General features: G+C 42.5%; 1 protein-coding gene across 2 annotated transcripts in view; it reads right to left on the reverse strand.

Annotated features, from left to right (window-relative positions):
- Positions 1-18,220, reverse strand: part of Glce (glucuronic acid epimerase) — an 84,091-nt gene extending 65,871 nt beyond the window's left edge. The window contains exon 1 of one of the 2 annotated variants that reach the window (XM_004628782.2): positions 18,062-18,220. The gene's annotated coding sequence lies outside the window, so the exon portion shown is untranslated. The remainder of the gene's footprint in view (positions 1-18,061) is intronic. The other variant, XM_023712544.1, reaches the window with a different exon arrangement.
- Positions 18,221-18,486: the final 266 nt, after the last annotated feature.

The raw sequence follows: 18,486 nt of genomic DNA on the forward strand, positions 1-18,486 counted from the left end.
TGTTAGCACCTATGCAGCTAAATGTGGCGGGGAGGGGGGCAGAGAAACACACTGTCTGATAACTGGTTTCTCTTTAAATCCAAGACCAGGGAGCCTGAACGCATCCTCCCTGATGCTCAGCAACGTACTTAACTTCCTGGTTTATTCACTCAGCCACTCTTGTACAGGACTACCCCACACCTTGCCCTCCCCAACTTTTTGTCCCCTTCCCTCCTGTTCTTGTGTTCACTCACTCACTGTTTCCTATCTTATTGGGAAAACAGGAGCCACCCAAACTTTCACGGCTCTCACCAACACACCTACCACCTGTGTGCCCCAGTGCACGGATCTGTCTTTCATCATCACTCTGAACTACTTCTGCTCACCCACAGCCCAATCTTCTACTTGTGCCCTCAGTCTCCACTAACTCCCCTCCCATTCTCCATGCCAGTGTCCCTTTTCCCAGTCTCTTACAAATGCCAATTTTCTCATCTAAAAAACAAAAACCCAAGTCTCTTTTGAACATCTCCTGATGCTAATCACCTATTTTTCTTCCTTCTGTAGTAAAATTCTTCAGAATGATTTTCTGCCTACCTCCAACTTCCCTCTCCCTTGAATCCACTCCAATCAGCCTGTCCCCTCTACATCCAATCAGCCTGTCCTTGTCATAATCACTAGCGAACTGCAGCTGCCTAACTGCAGAGATCAACTCCCAGTTATTGGCAGTATTCAACAGAGGTTCACATTCCTCCTGAAACACCACCTTGGTCCTCCAAGACATCTTAAATCTTAGAAGTCCTTAAATACTATCTATACAGAATTGCCAAACTTAAGTCTCTAACCTGTTCCTTTTGAGTGCTGAATTAAGACAGAAATCTTTTCAACCAGCTTCCTAATATTCACTTTGTCAAAATGTCTCTCTTGCAAATTTTTTTCCTTCAGTTCTACCCATTACAGCAAATGGGTAAACTCTATCCTCCTTGGTACTTCGGCCAAAAATTTTAGAGCATCTTCAAGCTTTCTCTTTGCCTTGCTCTCTCTGCCCTCTCACTCCTGCCTCAACAACAAGTCCTGGGGGCCTCCCAAAGACCCAGTAGCTACTACCTCTCTTGCCTCAAGTCATCACCTCCCTCTCCCTGGAGAGGTCACTGAATGCTTTCCTGCTTCTTGCCCTTCTCCTTCTGTCTGTTCATCACACAGTGGCCAGAACTGACCTACAAAGTAAGCCCAGCATCAGGGAGACAGCTCAGTGGCATAAGCACCTGCTGGACAAGCGCAAGGCCCTGAGTTCCATCCCCAGTACCAGACAACACAACAACAAAGTCCAACTGCTGCACTCTTCTGCTTACCTCCTTCAGGGTCTTTCTGTATCACATTAACACTGAGTCTAAATGCTGAGGTCCTTCAAATCACCTCCCTAACAGCCTGCCTGACCTACCGACCTCCACCCCATCACCGTATCAGTTTGTCTTGCTGACGTCATCCTTTGTCCTCTACTCCACGGCAATGACAAGGCCAATGCCAGCCCCAGGTCTTGGCACTTGCTACTCCCTGGGCCCACAGTGCTCTGCGTTTGTCTGCATGTCTCACTCATTGCTTTTGTGGGTTTTTTTGGCAGAACCGGGGATTGAACTCAGGCCCTTGCACTTGCCAGGCAAGCACTTATTCTACTGAGCTATCTCCCTGGCATTAAAGTAGTAGATTTATTTTATTTTATAGTACCAGGGATTGAACTCAGGATCCTATGCTTGCCAGGCAGGCACTTATTTTATTGAGCTATCTCCCCAGGCTCCTTGCTTTCATGTTATTTACGTCTACTTCCTCAGTAAATTTTGCTTGGCTATCCTCTAAAGAAGTGCAACTTTTCCTGCACCTGTTCAGTTTTATTTTTCCTCTTTTACTACTTATCATTGACCATGCTGTGTATTTTACCTTTTTTCTTACATCCTACCTAAAATTTAAATTTTATGAAGATAGAGCTTTTGTGTTTACTTATATGTTTCCAAAGTTAGAGCATAGACTGGCAGGAAACAGTCACACAAACACTTGATAAATAAACAAAGTCACAGAGCCCTGTCAAAGGTGATACAAAACTGTCCACGGTCTCAAGATGATTTTAAAAGGGGACAAAGAAAAATCCATCAATTTTATTTTACATATCCAGTTAGTTAGCGGTAATTAAGGCAGGCTCAGAACCAGAGATACTATCCACACTAATGTGCTTCCTACAAAGATTTTTCTGATGCCAACTTTCTAATGTTTGAGGACTTAAATTCTCAAAGCAGTAAATCCATTGGAGCATTCTGGCACTTACCTTGTGCAATGGTTTGAATGTAACCCTCCAAGTTTACACGTTACCAATTGGCACTTCCCAGAAGATGCAGTTTATAAATGTTAGCAACATAATCCACAACACAATAGTGGAGGGAGGCAGGATCTTCAAGTGGTTACTGACTGATTAATGCCTGGATTGCTCAAAAAAAAAAAAGTTTGCCTTCCCCTGGCCCGGTGTGCTCTTACCATTCTGTGGTGGCAGATGTACAGGCAGGGGCTGGCACGGTAAGTGCTTTAACTCTGGCCTTCCCAGCCTCCAGAGCTGAAAGAAAGAAACCTCCATTCATGCTAAACTACTCAATCTCATATACTCTGTAGTAGCAAAATAAAGTAGGTACAATGTAAAATGCTCTTTATACAAGACTGCATGTGTAACCTGTATTACCATTCCAAGACTCTATGCTTTATAAGGCCAGACTACTGCCAAGGGTTAGAGGGCTGGCTCTTTTTTTTTTTTTAATTATTTATTTATTTTTATTTATTACATTTATTTATTGTGTGTGTGTGTGGCCAGCTCAGCCCACCAGGGGGCGAGGCTGGCTGACATGTGGTGCTGGGGGATCGAACCGCGGTCCCTGTGCTTTGCCAAGCTTGTTTCAAGTAGGTGCTTTAGACCACTGAGCCATCTCTCCAACCCCAGGGCTGGCTCTTAATATAAAAGGTTAACAGGTGTTTGTGGTGACAAAACAGTTTCATAGAATCTTTCTTTGAAAAATGCCTTTATTTTTATGAGTACATATTTGCTACACATATCAATGACATTCATCATAGGGAATCTGCACCTGTGCATAATGTTTTAGGGTTTTTTTCCCCTATTCCTAACCCCTTCAGCTCTTCTTCTCCACCTATTTATTTACTTATTTATTTAAAGGACAAATAAGACTTTATTAAAAAAAAATACAGCTTTTGCCGCCTCATTCTGCCCACAGAGTAGGGCTGGTATGGCATGTGGTGCCAGGGATGGAACCGTGGTCCCTTGCAACTGCCTAAGCAGGCGCTTTAGGCCACTGAGCTATCTCGCCGGCCCCCACCTTTTTATTACAAAAGTTTTGTTTCCATATTTTCCTTTCCATTCTTCTTAAGCCCCTTTTGTTGTATGTTACAGGTCGGTACCGAAAGAAAGATGAGAAGACCAGATGAATGTAGCTTCAAAGGTCTCACTGAGCTTAGTCCCTCTCCAAGCGAGCCCAGAGCCTCAGAAGCATCTCACATTTACTGAGGGGTAAAGGCAGGCTAAGGACTGTGCATAATTACCTAAGTGAATACAGACTACTATCTCTATTGACTTCCACCATTTGCCTAACACTAAGTTTACACAAATGCTAGCTGCTAACATCCCAAGCAAGGGATCAAAGGACGAGGCACCTACAGGAGAGGCTGTTATCTGCAGCCTTGAATCCCAGCTTCCCCGGAATTTGCAAACAGACAGCCACCCTCCTCAGGCTCAGTCCAGTGCTTCCTGCTCTCTTGGGACATCAGACTTTTGTCTCAAATCTGTATCTCCATACCCTTTTCTCTTTCTTCTCTCCCCCTCACCTCTCCTTGGCTCCCTTTCACACTTGAACATATGTTCTTCCTCTTTCCCAACATCAATCCTCCATTCTGCTTTTTATCCTCTGGGTGGGTTTCTCATACAAGAATCAATGTGACACTTAAACTCGTGCATCTACCTTATTTCACTTCACGGTTTTGTACTATTTTAATAATGACTACACAAATTTATCTAATTTGATAAAACTGAAAAGAATTATAAACACAGTGAGTACTACAAAAGTAGTAAAATCTGAGTGAGGTCTGAGGATTGTACCAGTGCCATTTCATGGTTGTGATACTGTACGAAGTATATAAAATGTCACCATGGAAGGAGATAGACGAGTATTTGAGACCGCTCTGGATTAAACCTGTCACTTCTGAGACTATAACTACTCAAAACTGAAAACAGCCAGTAATACATCTTGTACGCGCATGCACGTGTGTGCACACATGCACGCACACACACGCACACACACACACACACACACACACACACAGAAGCAATCCAAGTGTACATACCAAGCCAAAATCTGAGATTGGAGTTCAATCCCTTACCCTCTTTCCTCAGTCTCCAGAAGCAACTATCATTCCTTTTCTTTTGTGCCCTTCCAGAAAATTCCAGGCATAATGAAGCATAAAGCCTGTTACTGGGTGCACATACACATATTTACACCATATATACAAAACCGACCTTCCATAGCAATCTCAGCACGCCATAAATACCTCAACAACTCCTTTTTTCATTCAATGCGGTGTCCGACACATGAGCTCCCATGTCAGTGCTCTTTTCATTTCTTTTACAACTGTCTGACAACCCAGTGGGGGCTGCAGCATCATTTACGTAACCAGATCTACAGGAACAGTATTTAGGGCTTTTGGTAATAGAATTAATGCTCTAATTAGCCAAAATACATTCTTTAAGATGACTGAATCAACAGTATGAAGATTTATTGTTTTAATAAGTTAACTTGGTCCTCCAAAGAAAGAGTACAAGTTTACTCCTCTCCCTATAGTACAGGAGTGACTCTACAAGTCCTTGCCTATATTATTATTGAACTCTTAAACTGTCACTCTGGTAAGTAAAAAATGCTGTTTTGCTTAAATCTGTATTTTGATCACGATAAAAACTAACATTCACAGAGCACCTGCTATGTGTCAAGTATTGTTGTGAGAATTTCACATATATTAACTCACCTAATTCTCATAACAATCATTTGAGGTGTAATTATTTCACTTTTAACGAAGAAATTAAAGCACAGAGTTGTTAAGTAACTTCATATGGAAGATCACATTACATATGAGAAAATGTAGGAACCCAAGCAGCCTGGATCTAGAAGTCTACACTTTAAACAATACGTTATGCTTTTGATTTATCTTCCCAGAAATCTTTTTTCTCTCACAGGGGATCATTGTGCTTTTCTAGAGTTTTGTATGTATAGAATCCTAAAGGACGATCATTTTGAAATACTCATATTTGTATGTATCAATAATTGATTTCTTTTTAGTTGTTTAGTAGTAATACTGCATTATCATGTTACTTCAAAATCTGCCAAGTGTTCACTGGTTGGTGATCAACAAACGAACCCTGATCCCAGTGCTTGCCCAAGCCTGCCTAAGCAGGTGCTTCAGACCGCTCATCTACCTGCTGGTCCTGCACTGTTACCTTAGAAATATCAGTGGTGATTCCTTTTGACTGTCAGAAGGCACACAAGCAAACGTGAAATACTGAGCTATCCTGGAAACAATTTCCATTTGTTTTTCGGCGCTAAGATTCAACTTGACCAGTGGGCATGCTGATTCTAGGCTGAGTCTCAGAAACCAATCAAAACAACTTTCCATTTGTGGTAGACACTGTGCAATCAAGACAAAACAGAGACGTAAACTTAAAGCAGAGATTCACAGACTATCATTACCACTAATTATTTAATTATCAAATTCTTGGGAACACGGAAATGGCTTCAGTCATTCATTTACTTTACTAAGATACATCCGGACTCTGCTATGTAGCAAGGACTGGTAAGTGCTGAGAACAAATCTCAAAGAGTAACTTCATATGTAAGATCCCATTACATGTGAGAAAATGTACAAACCCACACCGGCTCGATCTGGGGGCGGGGCTAGCGCAGTCTGTTGCTCTGAGGAGCAATAGAATTTTGGGAAAACAAAGAGTCTATCCTCACTGTACTGACTTCATAAGTTATAAATGTGTAAAGTTACAAAGAATGTTAATTTCATTTGTATTCCAAGTTGCAGCACCATGTGCGTCTGAAAAAACATAATTCCGTGAAAACTACTGACCCCCACTCGCACTCCACTCCCTTCACACCGTGATACCTTATGGGGCACTGCAAATGGCCTCACCTCCCATGCCACGGTGACTCAACTTGTCCAGTTTCTATTAGCATGGAGTGGACATTCAGCTCCTAAGTATGAGCACACGAACACACCATTACACGACTTCACGCAACACAAGACTCCCTAGCCAGTCCATCCATTTCTGATGGCCTGGGCTACTGAAGGACTGACCAGGGACTCCTGCCCAAGGGCTTGGCATGTGGTAGACACTCAATAGACAGTTTTTTGGTTTTTTGGTTTTTGTTTTTTTGTGTGTGTGTAATCAGGGATTGAACTCAGGCCCTTACGCTGCCAGGGAAGCGCTTATTCTACTGAGCCATTTCCCCGGCTCCACCAGTCCATCCATTTCCTAGTCAGCATCTAATGTTTTTTTGCTCAAGGGTTCTAAGGTTACATTCAGTAAATTGACACATTCCCTGATTATCTTCAGAAATATTATTTTTAAAAATCAGTAAGAAATAGAAAAGCAGTAACTTACATTGCAGGGAGGTACCTAGATGAAAAAGCAACGAAAGCCTAGCATCAAAATGAAAGTCACAACTTCACTGAAAAAGGCAAAAAGCTGTGACACAGATGGCTATGCTTGCCTGGAGTGAAAGCCAATCAAACTGCGAGACGGCGATGCTGGCTCGATTCTGAGAGATGCTAAGACGGAAGGAAGACCTCCTGAGTGTGGCAGAGACTGTGTGGACAAGACAGAAAATAAAGCAGCTGACTACAAGCTGATTTTACCTGCAGTTCACTTAGCCATTTTCATAAGGCATTTTTCGAACATTTGAAAACATTTTTTTCGCTAAACTTTCTTGTATTCATATTAATATTTGAACATCAAAAGTACACCACTGGTAAAATTCATTTATGGCATGTAGCTCCTAACTCTGCTTTATTTATGAGAAATTTCATTTTGAAATAAGCATTTTTAAATTGTCATTTTTTGAAGGCTAATGACAAAGAAATTAATATATGTAGAAAAACTAAGGAAGCTCCAAAATTTGAGGATAATAGTAGTAAAAGTGTTAAGAGGAATAAAACTTGTTTCTCTTTTCTTATTTTTCAGAGTTTAAATAACATATTACTGTTATAAATTATAAAATGTACACCTACCAACGTAAATTTATAATATATTGGGTAAAGATAAACTTAAGATAAAAGTAGAAATTAAACACATGAATGTTTTATACAGGGCTTTTTAAAATGCTACTATTTTGATACTAACTGAAATTTAATCACTGAGTGTCTATTTTTTCTTTTTGGGGGGGCAGTGTTAGATCTATTTTAAATTTCATTAAATAGTCTTCAAGCCCCAGTGAAGGAGCCCTTCAGGCACTTTTAACCTTGATGGTTTAAATTTTTTTAAAAAACAAAAAAAATTTAATGTATTATAAAGAGACTGGTAAACATGTTAGAGAAACCTGTGCTAACTCTAGGTAAGGAAATGCTGAAGGTAAGACTTTACGTGGATTGAAAGAAAAGGATTTTAAAAAGCCCCAGGCTTGTTAGAGAGTCAGGAAGAAAAACCGCTTCTTGTTTAACTTTGTATTTTCAAAAACTGAATCACTGAGAAATTAATAACCTTTGATTTCAGCCTTTGACACTGACATGCAGAAATGCAGGAGAAAAAATATGTCTGAATTTAATAATGGTTACACCACATTTAAAAGCAACCTCAAAGTTTGTGGCATTTCTACAAGAAAACTAAAATCGCATTTCCTTTCCAACGGTAAATACACTTCTTTGTTATTTCATACATAATTTCAGAGGTACACAGTGTGATTTTTCCTCATGAACAGCTGATACGACCTGAAGCTGCAAAGTGTTAAGAAGTGAGAAGTGGCCAAGAGCAAGTCCGCAAACTGGAAGGACAAAGAACGGAGGGTTTTAAACGCTGGGGTTGGAAATAGTCCTCAGCTGACAGTCTGCTCTGTGCACGCCTAACACTTCAAGGCACCAACGTCCACGTCACCGGAGCAGGCAGAAAGGCCTCCTTCGCTCTCAGCTGGGTCTCCCTTTCCATGTGCCCGTCCTTCACGCTTTTCACAGAAACACAGACCTGAGTCAGGAAGTACCCTAGGGATCATCCAAGTACCCAGTCTGAAAAGCACGACCATATACCTCGTTTCTTTCAGGCTGAACAACATGAAACATGTCCATTACTTTGCAAGTATCTGCCTCAGGAAGCTACGCCTCTAAATACATTATTTATCAATGACCTCCTTAAAAATGTGGCAAACAATAAAACACAAAGATATACAGTAGGAAAGAATAAAATAGTGTGTCTTGGACAACATGCTTCAAAATAATATAGCTTTAGTAGGTTTTAACATTGCGGCAGTTAAAAGAAACCATTGACACATCAACCTCAGACAGATAAGGAGCCTTTTTTAGCCAAGCACATAACTCTGCTTGAAACAAAAAGGTAAAAATAAAATCTGCTGCTGTTAGCCTCCAAGTCCCCCACCTTGTATCTGTGCAGATTTTTTTTTTTTAATCTTCTATTACAGGGCTTTGTCCCTATTAACTATCTATACATCAAATACAAAACATTAAAACATTAAATACAGCCTTTCACTCTAAATACTTAAAATAAAGGGGTCAGGGTAGGTAAGGCTCACTACTCCTTACCTACACAGCCCCTCCTTACAAGGTGGGGGGAAGAAGTGATAAAAAACTTAAATGGCACACGGAGAGAACATCTCCAGGCATACCACTAAGAATGTACTGCAGTTTGATTTTAATATCCCACTAGTAAAGCTTCAGTAGGGACTTTCGATCAATTATCAATCCACTTACCTACGTGATTGTTTAGCCAGCACACGGAGTTCCCAAACGCTATGTGAATAACCTCGAGGGTTCTTTTTCTCATCAAAAATCCAGTAACTGTAACTATTACTGTAGCTACACCATGGCCAGTGTTTTCTGAGGTGCCTACCCCAGTTTACTTACCCTGTAAGAGTGAGGCTGGGAGTCATGGCCTGTTCTTTGTGAACTTGCACCAACTCGTACTGATCTGTGCTTTCTCTTGTAAATATACCAGCAACATGTGTTCAATAAATAACTTGTTCAAGGAGGGATGCTAAGCTTACCTGTCCATGACTGTTACCTGCAACCTTTACTTGTTCAACAATGCACATACTTCAGCACCTACTATGTATGTTCTTTATAAAGAGTAGGCACACAGGCACACACACACACATAGTGTGAATCCGTTTTTTAAAAAATTCTGGATGGATTTCCTAGTTTCTTTTTTTTTCAATAATTAGTTTGATTAGATTGATTATGATAGTCATTTCATATAATGTACATATATCATACACCAAGTTATATGTCTTAAACATACAAACGTTTTGTCAAATATGTCTTACATAATGAGGCTGTGAGGAAACATGAAGATGTACAGAAAATACCTGATACAATTCATCTTAGGTGCAATCTACTCCCTCATATAATGTAAAAGAAGGCAACAATTGAGAGACAGACAGGAGATTTAGGGAAAGAAAATTTCAAAAGACTGAATAAGAATACAATCTAGGGCTGGAGAGATGGCTCAGTGGTCTAAAGCACCTACTTAGAACAAGCTTAGCAAAAGCATCAGGGACCGCGGTTCAATCCCCCAGCACCACATGCCAGCCAGCCCTGCCCCCTGGTGGGCTGAGCTGGTCGGTCTCTCTCTCTCTCTCTCTCTCTCTCTCAAATAAATAAATAAAGAAAGAAAGAAAGAAAGAATACAATCTAGCTAAAGATTTGCTTAAATGTGCCTGGTCTAAGCATACAAAATAGGACTAAGAGGTTGTCACATGGGATACTATATCCAGAAGCTATTGTACGCTAATTCTAAGAAACGTTGTTTCGACTAAAGACACAAAAGGATTGAAAGCAAATTGATGGAAAGTAAATGTTTTGCAAATACTTTCAGAAGAATGCTGGAATTTCTTAAACTTAATGTAGACCTCTTTCATATTAATAAAAGCAAACATAACAGAAAAATCTGTGTCTTCATAGAGAAAATCAAAGTTCTAATAACTGTTAATGAGTAAATGTATTTATAAAGTATTCCAATGGTCTCTAGATCATCTTTCCAAAGTAATAAAATACACATAAATTTCCCATCCTAAGTATTGCTAAGTATGTATTTCTGTGGCATAAAGTATATCCTCAGTGTTGAATAATTTCCAGGACTTTTCATCTTCTAAAAATGAAACTCTGTGCCCAGATAACGTTTTGTATCCATTTCCTTAGTCCTCGGCCACCACCCTTTTACGCTCTGTTCCTCTAGGGAATTTGACTACTCTAGGGATGGACAAAGAGCTGAGCGGATTACAGCTCCTGCAAGCAGGCACAGGGGCCGGGGTTCGATCCCTAGTGTGTGGTGCCGGCCCCACCGCAGGGGCACGCTGAGATGGTGAATGAGACTGGGCGTGGTGGCACACGCCTGCAATCCCAGCTCTTGGGAGGCTGTAAACAAGAGGGTCACTGTAAGTCCAGCACATGTGGAGAAATTGGAACTCCCGTGCATTGTCAATCAGAATGTAAAATAATGTAGCTCCTTTGGAAAACAATATCAAGGTTCTCCATAAACAAATGAGTAAAATGAATCCCAGATAACAATCTTATATCCAAAACAATCAAAAAATCAACACCAATCTAAAGGTGATTTGTTCTCTCATTTTCATGGCAGCACTATTACAATAAAGTGATGCAAGCTAGGAATCCCTTGACATCTGAGGGAATATGCAGTACATAAATGTATAGAATATTGCTCAACTTTAACGGTTTCCTGTCACACGCTACAGCATTGGTCAACCTAAAGGACAGTACACTAACTAAAACAGTTCCAAGAGTAAAAAGGACAGACACTGTGTGGTCCATTATATAAAGTACAGAGAGTAGGCAATTCTTTTTTTTAAATTTTTATTTTAGGGAATGGTCTACTAGATTGGACTCTTAGTGATCCATCTGTTTAAAGCCTCCCAAGAGCTGGGATCACACGCGTGCACCACCATGACCAGTCTCAAGTGCTGTCTCAACGCGCCCTGGCAGGGGCAGGGCCAGGACAGCAGGAATGAACCCCTGGTCGCTGCTCCTGCTTACAGCCGCTTTGGAGTTCCTAGTTTCAACAAATGTAGGGATTCTATAAGACAACAACACTAGGGAAAGCTAAGAGAAGAGTAAATGGCACTTGGGGTTTCTTGGTGGTATTGTACAAGTCTATAAATATGTAACTTTTTTCTTAAATCAAGATCATCTCTTCCTACCTCTAACAAATTCCTGTGTAATACTCTGCCCTCCAAGATATCACCCCACACTATTAAGGGTAAGTTCTTTCCACAGCCCAACAGCCTTGCAATCAGTCTCGAATGGACAACAGGAATTGCAGTAAATGGGGCCCTTACCATATCCCTCTTTATCTGGATCACATAACCAGCTAGCTTTGTTAAGCAGCAGTCATCCTCAAATCTTCTTGGAAATAATGGCCTTATAAAAAAATCTGTCCCCAAAACAAATATATTTTCCCTAAACCATTAAAAACTGTAGAATCCAATTAAAACCTCTTGACTCTTACTGCTTAAAACCATTTCTTCAGCAGTCACATTCAAGTTAAGCTCAAAAAGATCTTTAATGTACGACACATCATGATTACCATGAAAATCTTTAAAATATATATACTTTAAAATGTTTATATCTAGGCTGATTAGTTTTTAAATCAGGCAAATAAGAGTTTAGGGAAATGATGAATTTTATTTGCAATTTTTCAAGCTCCAACTTTCACTATTCAGCAATGAAGTCATGAGAATTCTGCTAAAATTTTGTCAAAAAGCCGTGGAGATAGCTCAGTGGTTTAAGCACCTGCCTGGCAAGTGTAAGGTCCTGAGTTTGATCCCTGGTACCAAAAACAAAAACAAAATATAAAATTTTGTCAAAGAAATACAAAAATGCTTCAAAATATAGTATCTTTCTTCTAAATACTTCAATAGCTTTTGTAGTACATTAAAGAACTTTTTTCAGGGATCAACTCTCTATGTTTCAAAAAACTTGGCTTTACATTTCAGAACATTACTACAGAATCAGCACTATAAACTGAAGCGCTATTGTCAAAGAATTGATCCAATAATAAAAAAAGCTAAGGCCACTTGTCTTATAAAAAAATTATTGCCAAGTGCTGCCAGGCCCGGCTTTCCTTCATCTGGGCCAACAGCCAGATACTAATCATTTTCAGACTCTTTCTAATTTTTAGTACACAGTATACCACATCTAAGTACATGATACCACATCTAAGCCAGACTATATTTTAATGACTGTTCTCCACAATGCAGCTAATGTTTAGGCATATGTATATATGCTCTGTACACACAAACACACACATGCACTTTACATACACACATTTACACAAGCATACATGCACAGTCAGCCTTCTGTGATCTATGGTTTTGCATCTCTGGATTCAAGAGTGGAATGAATATATTTGGGAAAAAATAATTATGCCGGTACTGAACAGGTAGACTTTTTTTCCTAATCATTATTCCCTAAACAACAGCATGTAAGAACTATTTACTTAGCTTTTAGTTGTGTTACGTATGATAAGTACTAGTGAAGCACCTACAAGGACATGCATCAGTTATATGCAAATACTGTACCGTTTCATGTTAGAGACTTGAGCATATGTGGAGTTTGGTATCTGTGGAGGGTCCAGAAGCAATCTATTGCACACACAACTATACACATGATCTATAATGTCTTTAGAAGTAAACAGAAGACAATGATAACAGTGGTTGATCTAGGACAACTGTTTAGGTCTTTGAATTTTGAAGGTTTTCGTAATAAGCACTCAAAAATGTATATTAAAAAGAAAAATCAAAGTAATACATATAATACCTTATGAAAGAATTCATGACATGTTTTAACATCTGCTTGCTTATAAAACATAAGATGGACCCAGTGACATCTCTAATCCCAGCAATTCAGGAATCTAAGGCAGGAAGATCACAAGTTTAGGCCAGCCAGGGGATCTTAGTAGGACGCTGCCTCAAAATCAAATAAGGCTGGGATGCTGCTCAGTAGTAAAATATATGCCTAACAGGCACAATCCAATGTACTGCACAGAAATTTAAAAAAAATCATAGCGCTCGTCTTCATTTACAATTAAGGAAATTAAAAAATGACCTTCTGCTTATCAAATTGGAAGGTTTTAAAAACCAACACCCAATACCGGCATCTTTCTCTAGAGCTCTAGTGGGGAGCTGGCCTCTTTTTCCCCCAGGTCAGTGATGAGAAGCTGGGATGGGAGCAGCAAAGACCCAAAGGAAGACACTTCTTTCTATTGATGGACAAGGTCTGAATGCCACAGGAGACCTTGCTAGTGGTACTCAGGCGACAGCTGCAAACCCTGCAGCTGAGGGTCTTGTGTATGCCTGTATGGGGGGAGGGTGCTGAGAAATACCTGTATGCATGAGACAGCCACACGTGAGCTCCTAGTTATTACTCAAGAAATGAATTCTTATGCCCACCAACACACAAGCACAAAACTATTCAGAACAGCTTTATTTCTAAGAGCTAGAAACTGACAGCAGCAATGGAAAAGAACAAGCTATTGCTAACTGAAAACATGAGTATCACCGACATCATGTCAAACGAGGAAACGTAAAACAATGACCTGATTTCACTATATGAAGTACAGGAATAAGTACTAATCCATAGTAAAGGGGGCCCAGCAAGATAGCTCAGTGGACTACGCGCCTGCTTAGGCAAGTGCAGGGACCTGAATTCAATCCCTCACACCACATGTTGCTGGGGACCAGCCCTGCCCCGGGACGCGATGCGCTGGCCACCAAGCCCGGGCTCAGTGGCACATGACTATACATGACTATAATTCCAGCGCTTTGGAGGCTAAACATAGGATCACTAGGAGTCGGAGCTGCCCTGTATCAAATACATTAACAACAGTAACAACAACAACAAAAAGTAATGCAGACCTGCAAAGTGGTTATCTTTAGGAAGTACCAAGTAGAAAAGAATACGAGGGAGTTTTCTAAAGCCCTAGGAACGCCTATTCTTTGATCTGGTTAGTGGTTACATGTTTCCACATGTCAATATTCACTACAAGTAGGTGTGGTGGTACAGGTCTGTAATCCTTGCACTCTGAGAGGCTGAGGCAGTGGGTAGCAAGTCTGTGCCCACTCTAGGCAACTATGTGGGACCCAATCTCAAAATTAAAGATTACACAGTGCTAGGGATATAGTTTAGTGCTAGGCCCTGTGTTCAATCTGCAGTACCCACCCTTAATCCCCCAAACCCCACAAATACAGTTATTTTCCAAGTAAAAAGCATCCAAGGTAAAACATTGAGGAAGGAAGACTGATGTGAGTTCGAGGCCTGCCCGGGCTACATGAGTGCAAGGCCAGCCTGAACCGCTCAGGGAAACCCTGTTTTGTCTTGATTTTTAAAAAACTTTTAGCAAAAGTCTGTACTACAGTAAGAACATATACTACCCCACCACAAAAACAAACTTCTCCAGGGGTCTAAAATCTTCCTTTCTCAAATTCAGGAAGCAAATCTGACAGAAGAGCTAAGATTAATTTAACTTTATATAACCACACACTCAACATCTTTTTTAGCATGTTTTAATACTTTCCTTTGGCCTGCATCTTTTCTTATTTTGTTGTGTTCCCACCTTCCCTTACTTTTCCTTCATTACTACAAACAGGTGGCAATGGCAACATTGACAAAACGACTTTCAAATACTGTACATGTCACAAAATCTGCAGTGTTGAATATATTTTACTATTTGGACTTCTCCGTTTTGCCCTGGTCACGTCTACCCACTAAAACTGCTTTAAGCAGCATAAAAATATAAATTAAACGGCTCTCTACCACACCTCTGCAGCTCCTTCCTGAACAGTCCTCCAAACGTGGATGAGTGTGATGCACACTTTTTTTTTAATGCATTTGGTAGAAGGTCTGTCTCACTACGCAGCTCAGACTCACAGTGATCCTCCTGTCTCCAGCCTCCCCAGCGATGGGATTACAAACCCTGCCTCTCTGACCCACTCAGCTGGCTCTGGGATTGGGGCCAGAGCACCACATGGTGCCCAGGAAAGAACACTTGCCTAAGCAGGCACACTTTGTGCAGTGAGCTATTTTGCCAGCCCTTGATGCACATTCTTTTTTTTTTTTTTTGGTGGAACCAGGGATTGAACTCAGGCCCTTGCACTTGCCAGGGAAGCGCTTATTCCACCGAGCCATCTCCCTGGCCCCTTGATGCACACTCTTAAAAGCCTTGTTATATGTATGTAACATAAGCATTCTCAAAGAGCCAACATACAGTTAACAACCAAACACTACTGGTTTCTACTTAATCTTGCATTAATAATACAGAAAGTATAGAGTACTACCTTGCTTAGTCCCTGGTTCTCACAACACATCAATTATATTATCATTTGGGAGTTATAGAAAAAAAAGAGTGCCAAGTCCCAAGTACTCTGTATTTCTTCCTTAGCAGCATCATACTTTACTGCTTTCTGCTCCATCTCGATATAGGGTACATACACCTCCAACGCTGTGATACCCACCAGATAATTATATATTTGTTCACCAGTCTATGCTTACGTAAGAAATCACAAAAGCTCTTTCAGAAAAATTTCTGAAACCAAAATAATCTATCATTTGTCTATCTACAATAGAGGAGAAAAAAATAACCACTTAGGTTTTTAGGCTCTACTTTCAAACACTTGCTCAACTGACTGGTTTTAATGAACGGGAAAAGGAAAAGCCAAGCAGGCAGGGTTCGGCGGTACGCAATTTAATCCTGACTCAGGAGGTTGAGGCAGGAGGTTGGAAAGTTTGAGGCCAGCACTGGGCAACCTGGGGAGTGTCTGCCTCGAAACAAGTTAAGACTGCAGCTCAGTGGTATAGTGCTTGCCTAGAAGACTCAGGTGCAATGTGCCCTACCAAAAACATAAAAGTAAAATAAATAAAAAATAGGCCAACCATGTATTTTGGTTTGAACCATCACAAACCTACTTTAAGCCCCCTAAAGAGGCTGGATATCCCTGGATATGTAACTTACACGGCACCACATTCCTTGTTCGTTAAAAATTATTGCAAAATTAAAAAAACCAGTGTATTATCCCTAATTTTCAGATGAAAAGAAACACAATTATAAATAACTGTCGACATGAAAAAACTGGCAGGCACAATTCTTTATCATGTACTCGAATCTGTCCATTTACCACAGATTATAAATTTACAGAACTATGATAAACATAGGAGCCAGTGCTTGTCACGCTGGGCTTCCTAATGGAGACCAGTACTGTCAGGCAAGCGCATAGGCTTTCTGACATAAAAAACCAATACACACACATACATACATACATACATGTCATTTTATTTAAATTACACCTAAATCCGGAGTAGACGCTCAGAACAGTGAAAGATCAAATTGATTAGCAAGGTTCTCTAAAGCAACTCTTAATACTTTCTACACTCCCCCACCTCCCCCACCCTACCCTTCCTCCTTTCCCCGCTGCCCCCCCCATCCCCCCCAACGGAAACTGAACTCAAGGCCTTTGAAGCTAAATACATTCCCAATCCTCTTTCAAAATTTTATTTAGAGACAGGGTCTCGATAAACTGCCCAAGCTGGGCTGGAACTTTCAACCCTCCTTCCTCAGCCTCCTAAATCTATTAAGCTATATATATTTTTATTAGCCACATTTAGCAGTTTGCAAAGGACGGTTCTGCAGATTTACCTCTGGGGCTTTCAATTCCAATACATCTTTTGGCAGTTAAACGGAAAGTTAACCTTCCCCACAACAGTTGGGCAAGAAGACTTCGCGGCTGATCTGCCAACGCGGGATCCTCCAAGCAGACCACCTAGGAGAAGCAGCCGAATCCACAGCCTTCCTCAGCCTGACAGCTACCAGCTGCGGCAGACGCTCGCCTCCTGCAGGACCTCCGCCCACACGCCCGCGTTCCGGCGCGCCCCCACGGCTATCCCGGGGCGGAGAAACGAAAACTGCTGAACAAACCCACTATTTTTCCAACTAGGCAGCAACACGGTTCAATCCCCCCAACGAAGCACCATCGAGCCAATCGCTTCTAAAAGAGTAGACCAGACTCAAAGCGACGCTAGACAACTACAGCCCACGACTCCGGAAGCCACTAAAGCCCCCTCCCACCGCCAGGGGACCCACGCCTGCCGAGCCGCGCCCACTCCGCGAGATCGCCGAGTGGAAGCGACCCTAACTCGCCCTGTCGCCCTCAAAACAAATGGGGACCATGCCTGGGTACTGCCCTCCTCTGGGCAAAGCAGAAAGCCCAGAACAGACTTCGATCTCGGCGGTACCCCTCTCCGCGATACTCCCTTTCGCTTCCAACGCCCCCAGGACAGCCCCAGCCCCTGTGGACAGACACTTCTCCCTAAGATCACGAGACTCCCACCGAGTGACCCCCCGTCCCTGGAGCCCCGACACTCCGCTGCTTTATCCCAGGCTTGCGGAACGGACACCCACCCCCGCTCGGAGGAACCCCAGGACCCTGAGGCTCGGTCCTCCAGCGCTCGAGATCTTGCTCAGCAGCTCCTCTGGCCCCCGCAGCCCGGACCTTGGTATGAAACCCCCTGGCCCCCGCACCTCACCAGCCCACCTCAAGCTATCGCGGGACCCTGGCACATCCTCCTAGACCCCAAAGCCCTGGGGCCCGCTTTGCGGCCACCCAAGCGCGGGGAGCCTCGGGACCCAGCGCGCCGCCCCCGCCCCAGACCTCGCAGCGTTCCCCGAACCTCGCACCCCGAGTCGGTTCAGCCCCGGAGCCGCCCCCGCCCGGATCCCGCCCTCCCCACCGCGGAACCGCGCGCCGGGCTTCCACACCTGGGCAGCGGCGAAGGGCGAGCGGACGCAGAGCCCCAAAGACGAGAGCAGGGCGGCGCACGAGCGACGGCCCAGGCCTGCGGTGCCGCAGCTCCGACCTCCGCGCGAGGAAGCGCAGCTGTGAGGCAAGCCCTCCCGCTCCGCGCGCAGCCTGGAGACTGAGCGCCGCTGAGCCCGCCTCTTCCCGCGAGATCCCAGCCACGGCGGGGGCGGGGCCGCGGCGGCTCCTCGAGTGACAGCCCCGGCAGCCTATCGACGGCGGAGGAGGAGGCGGGACTCGGAGCCCACGATGACCACTTGTAAAAGAAGAACGAGGCTTCGCCCCGCCCTTCATCGATGAACTGTGAGCCGAGTAGTAGTGACCTGAAGGAGTAAGAGGCAATGGACATTCCTCAAGGTAGTTTGGGTGATGCGGCTTGGCTGGT

Source organism: Octodon degus, unplaced genomic scaffold (assembly GCF_000260255.1).
Source record: "Octodon degus isolate 3935 unplaced genomic scaffold, OctDeg1.0 scaffold00026, whole genome shotgun sequence".
Taxonomy (NCBI): domain Eukaryota; kingdom Metazoa; phylum Chordata; class Mammalia; order Rodentia; family Octodontidae; genus Octodon; species Octodon degus.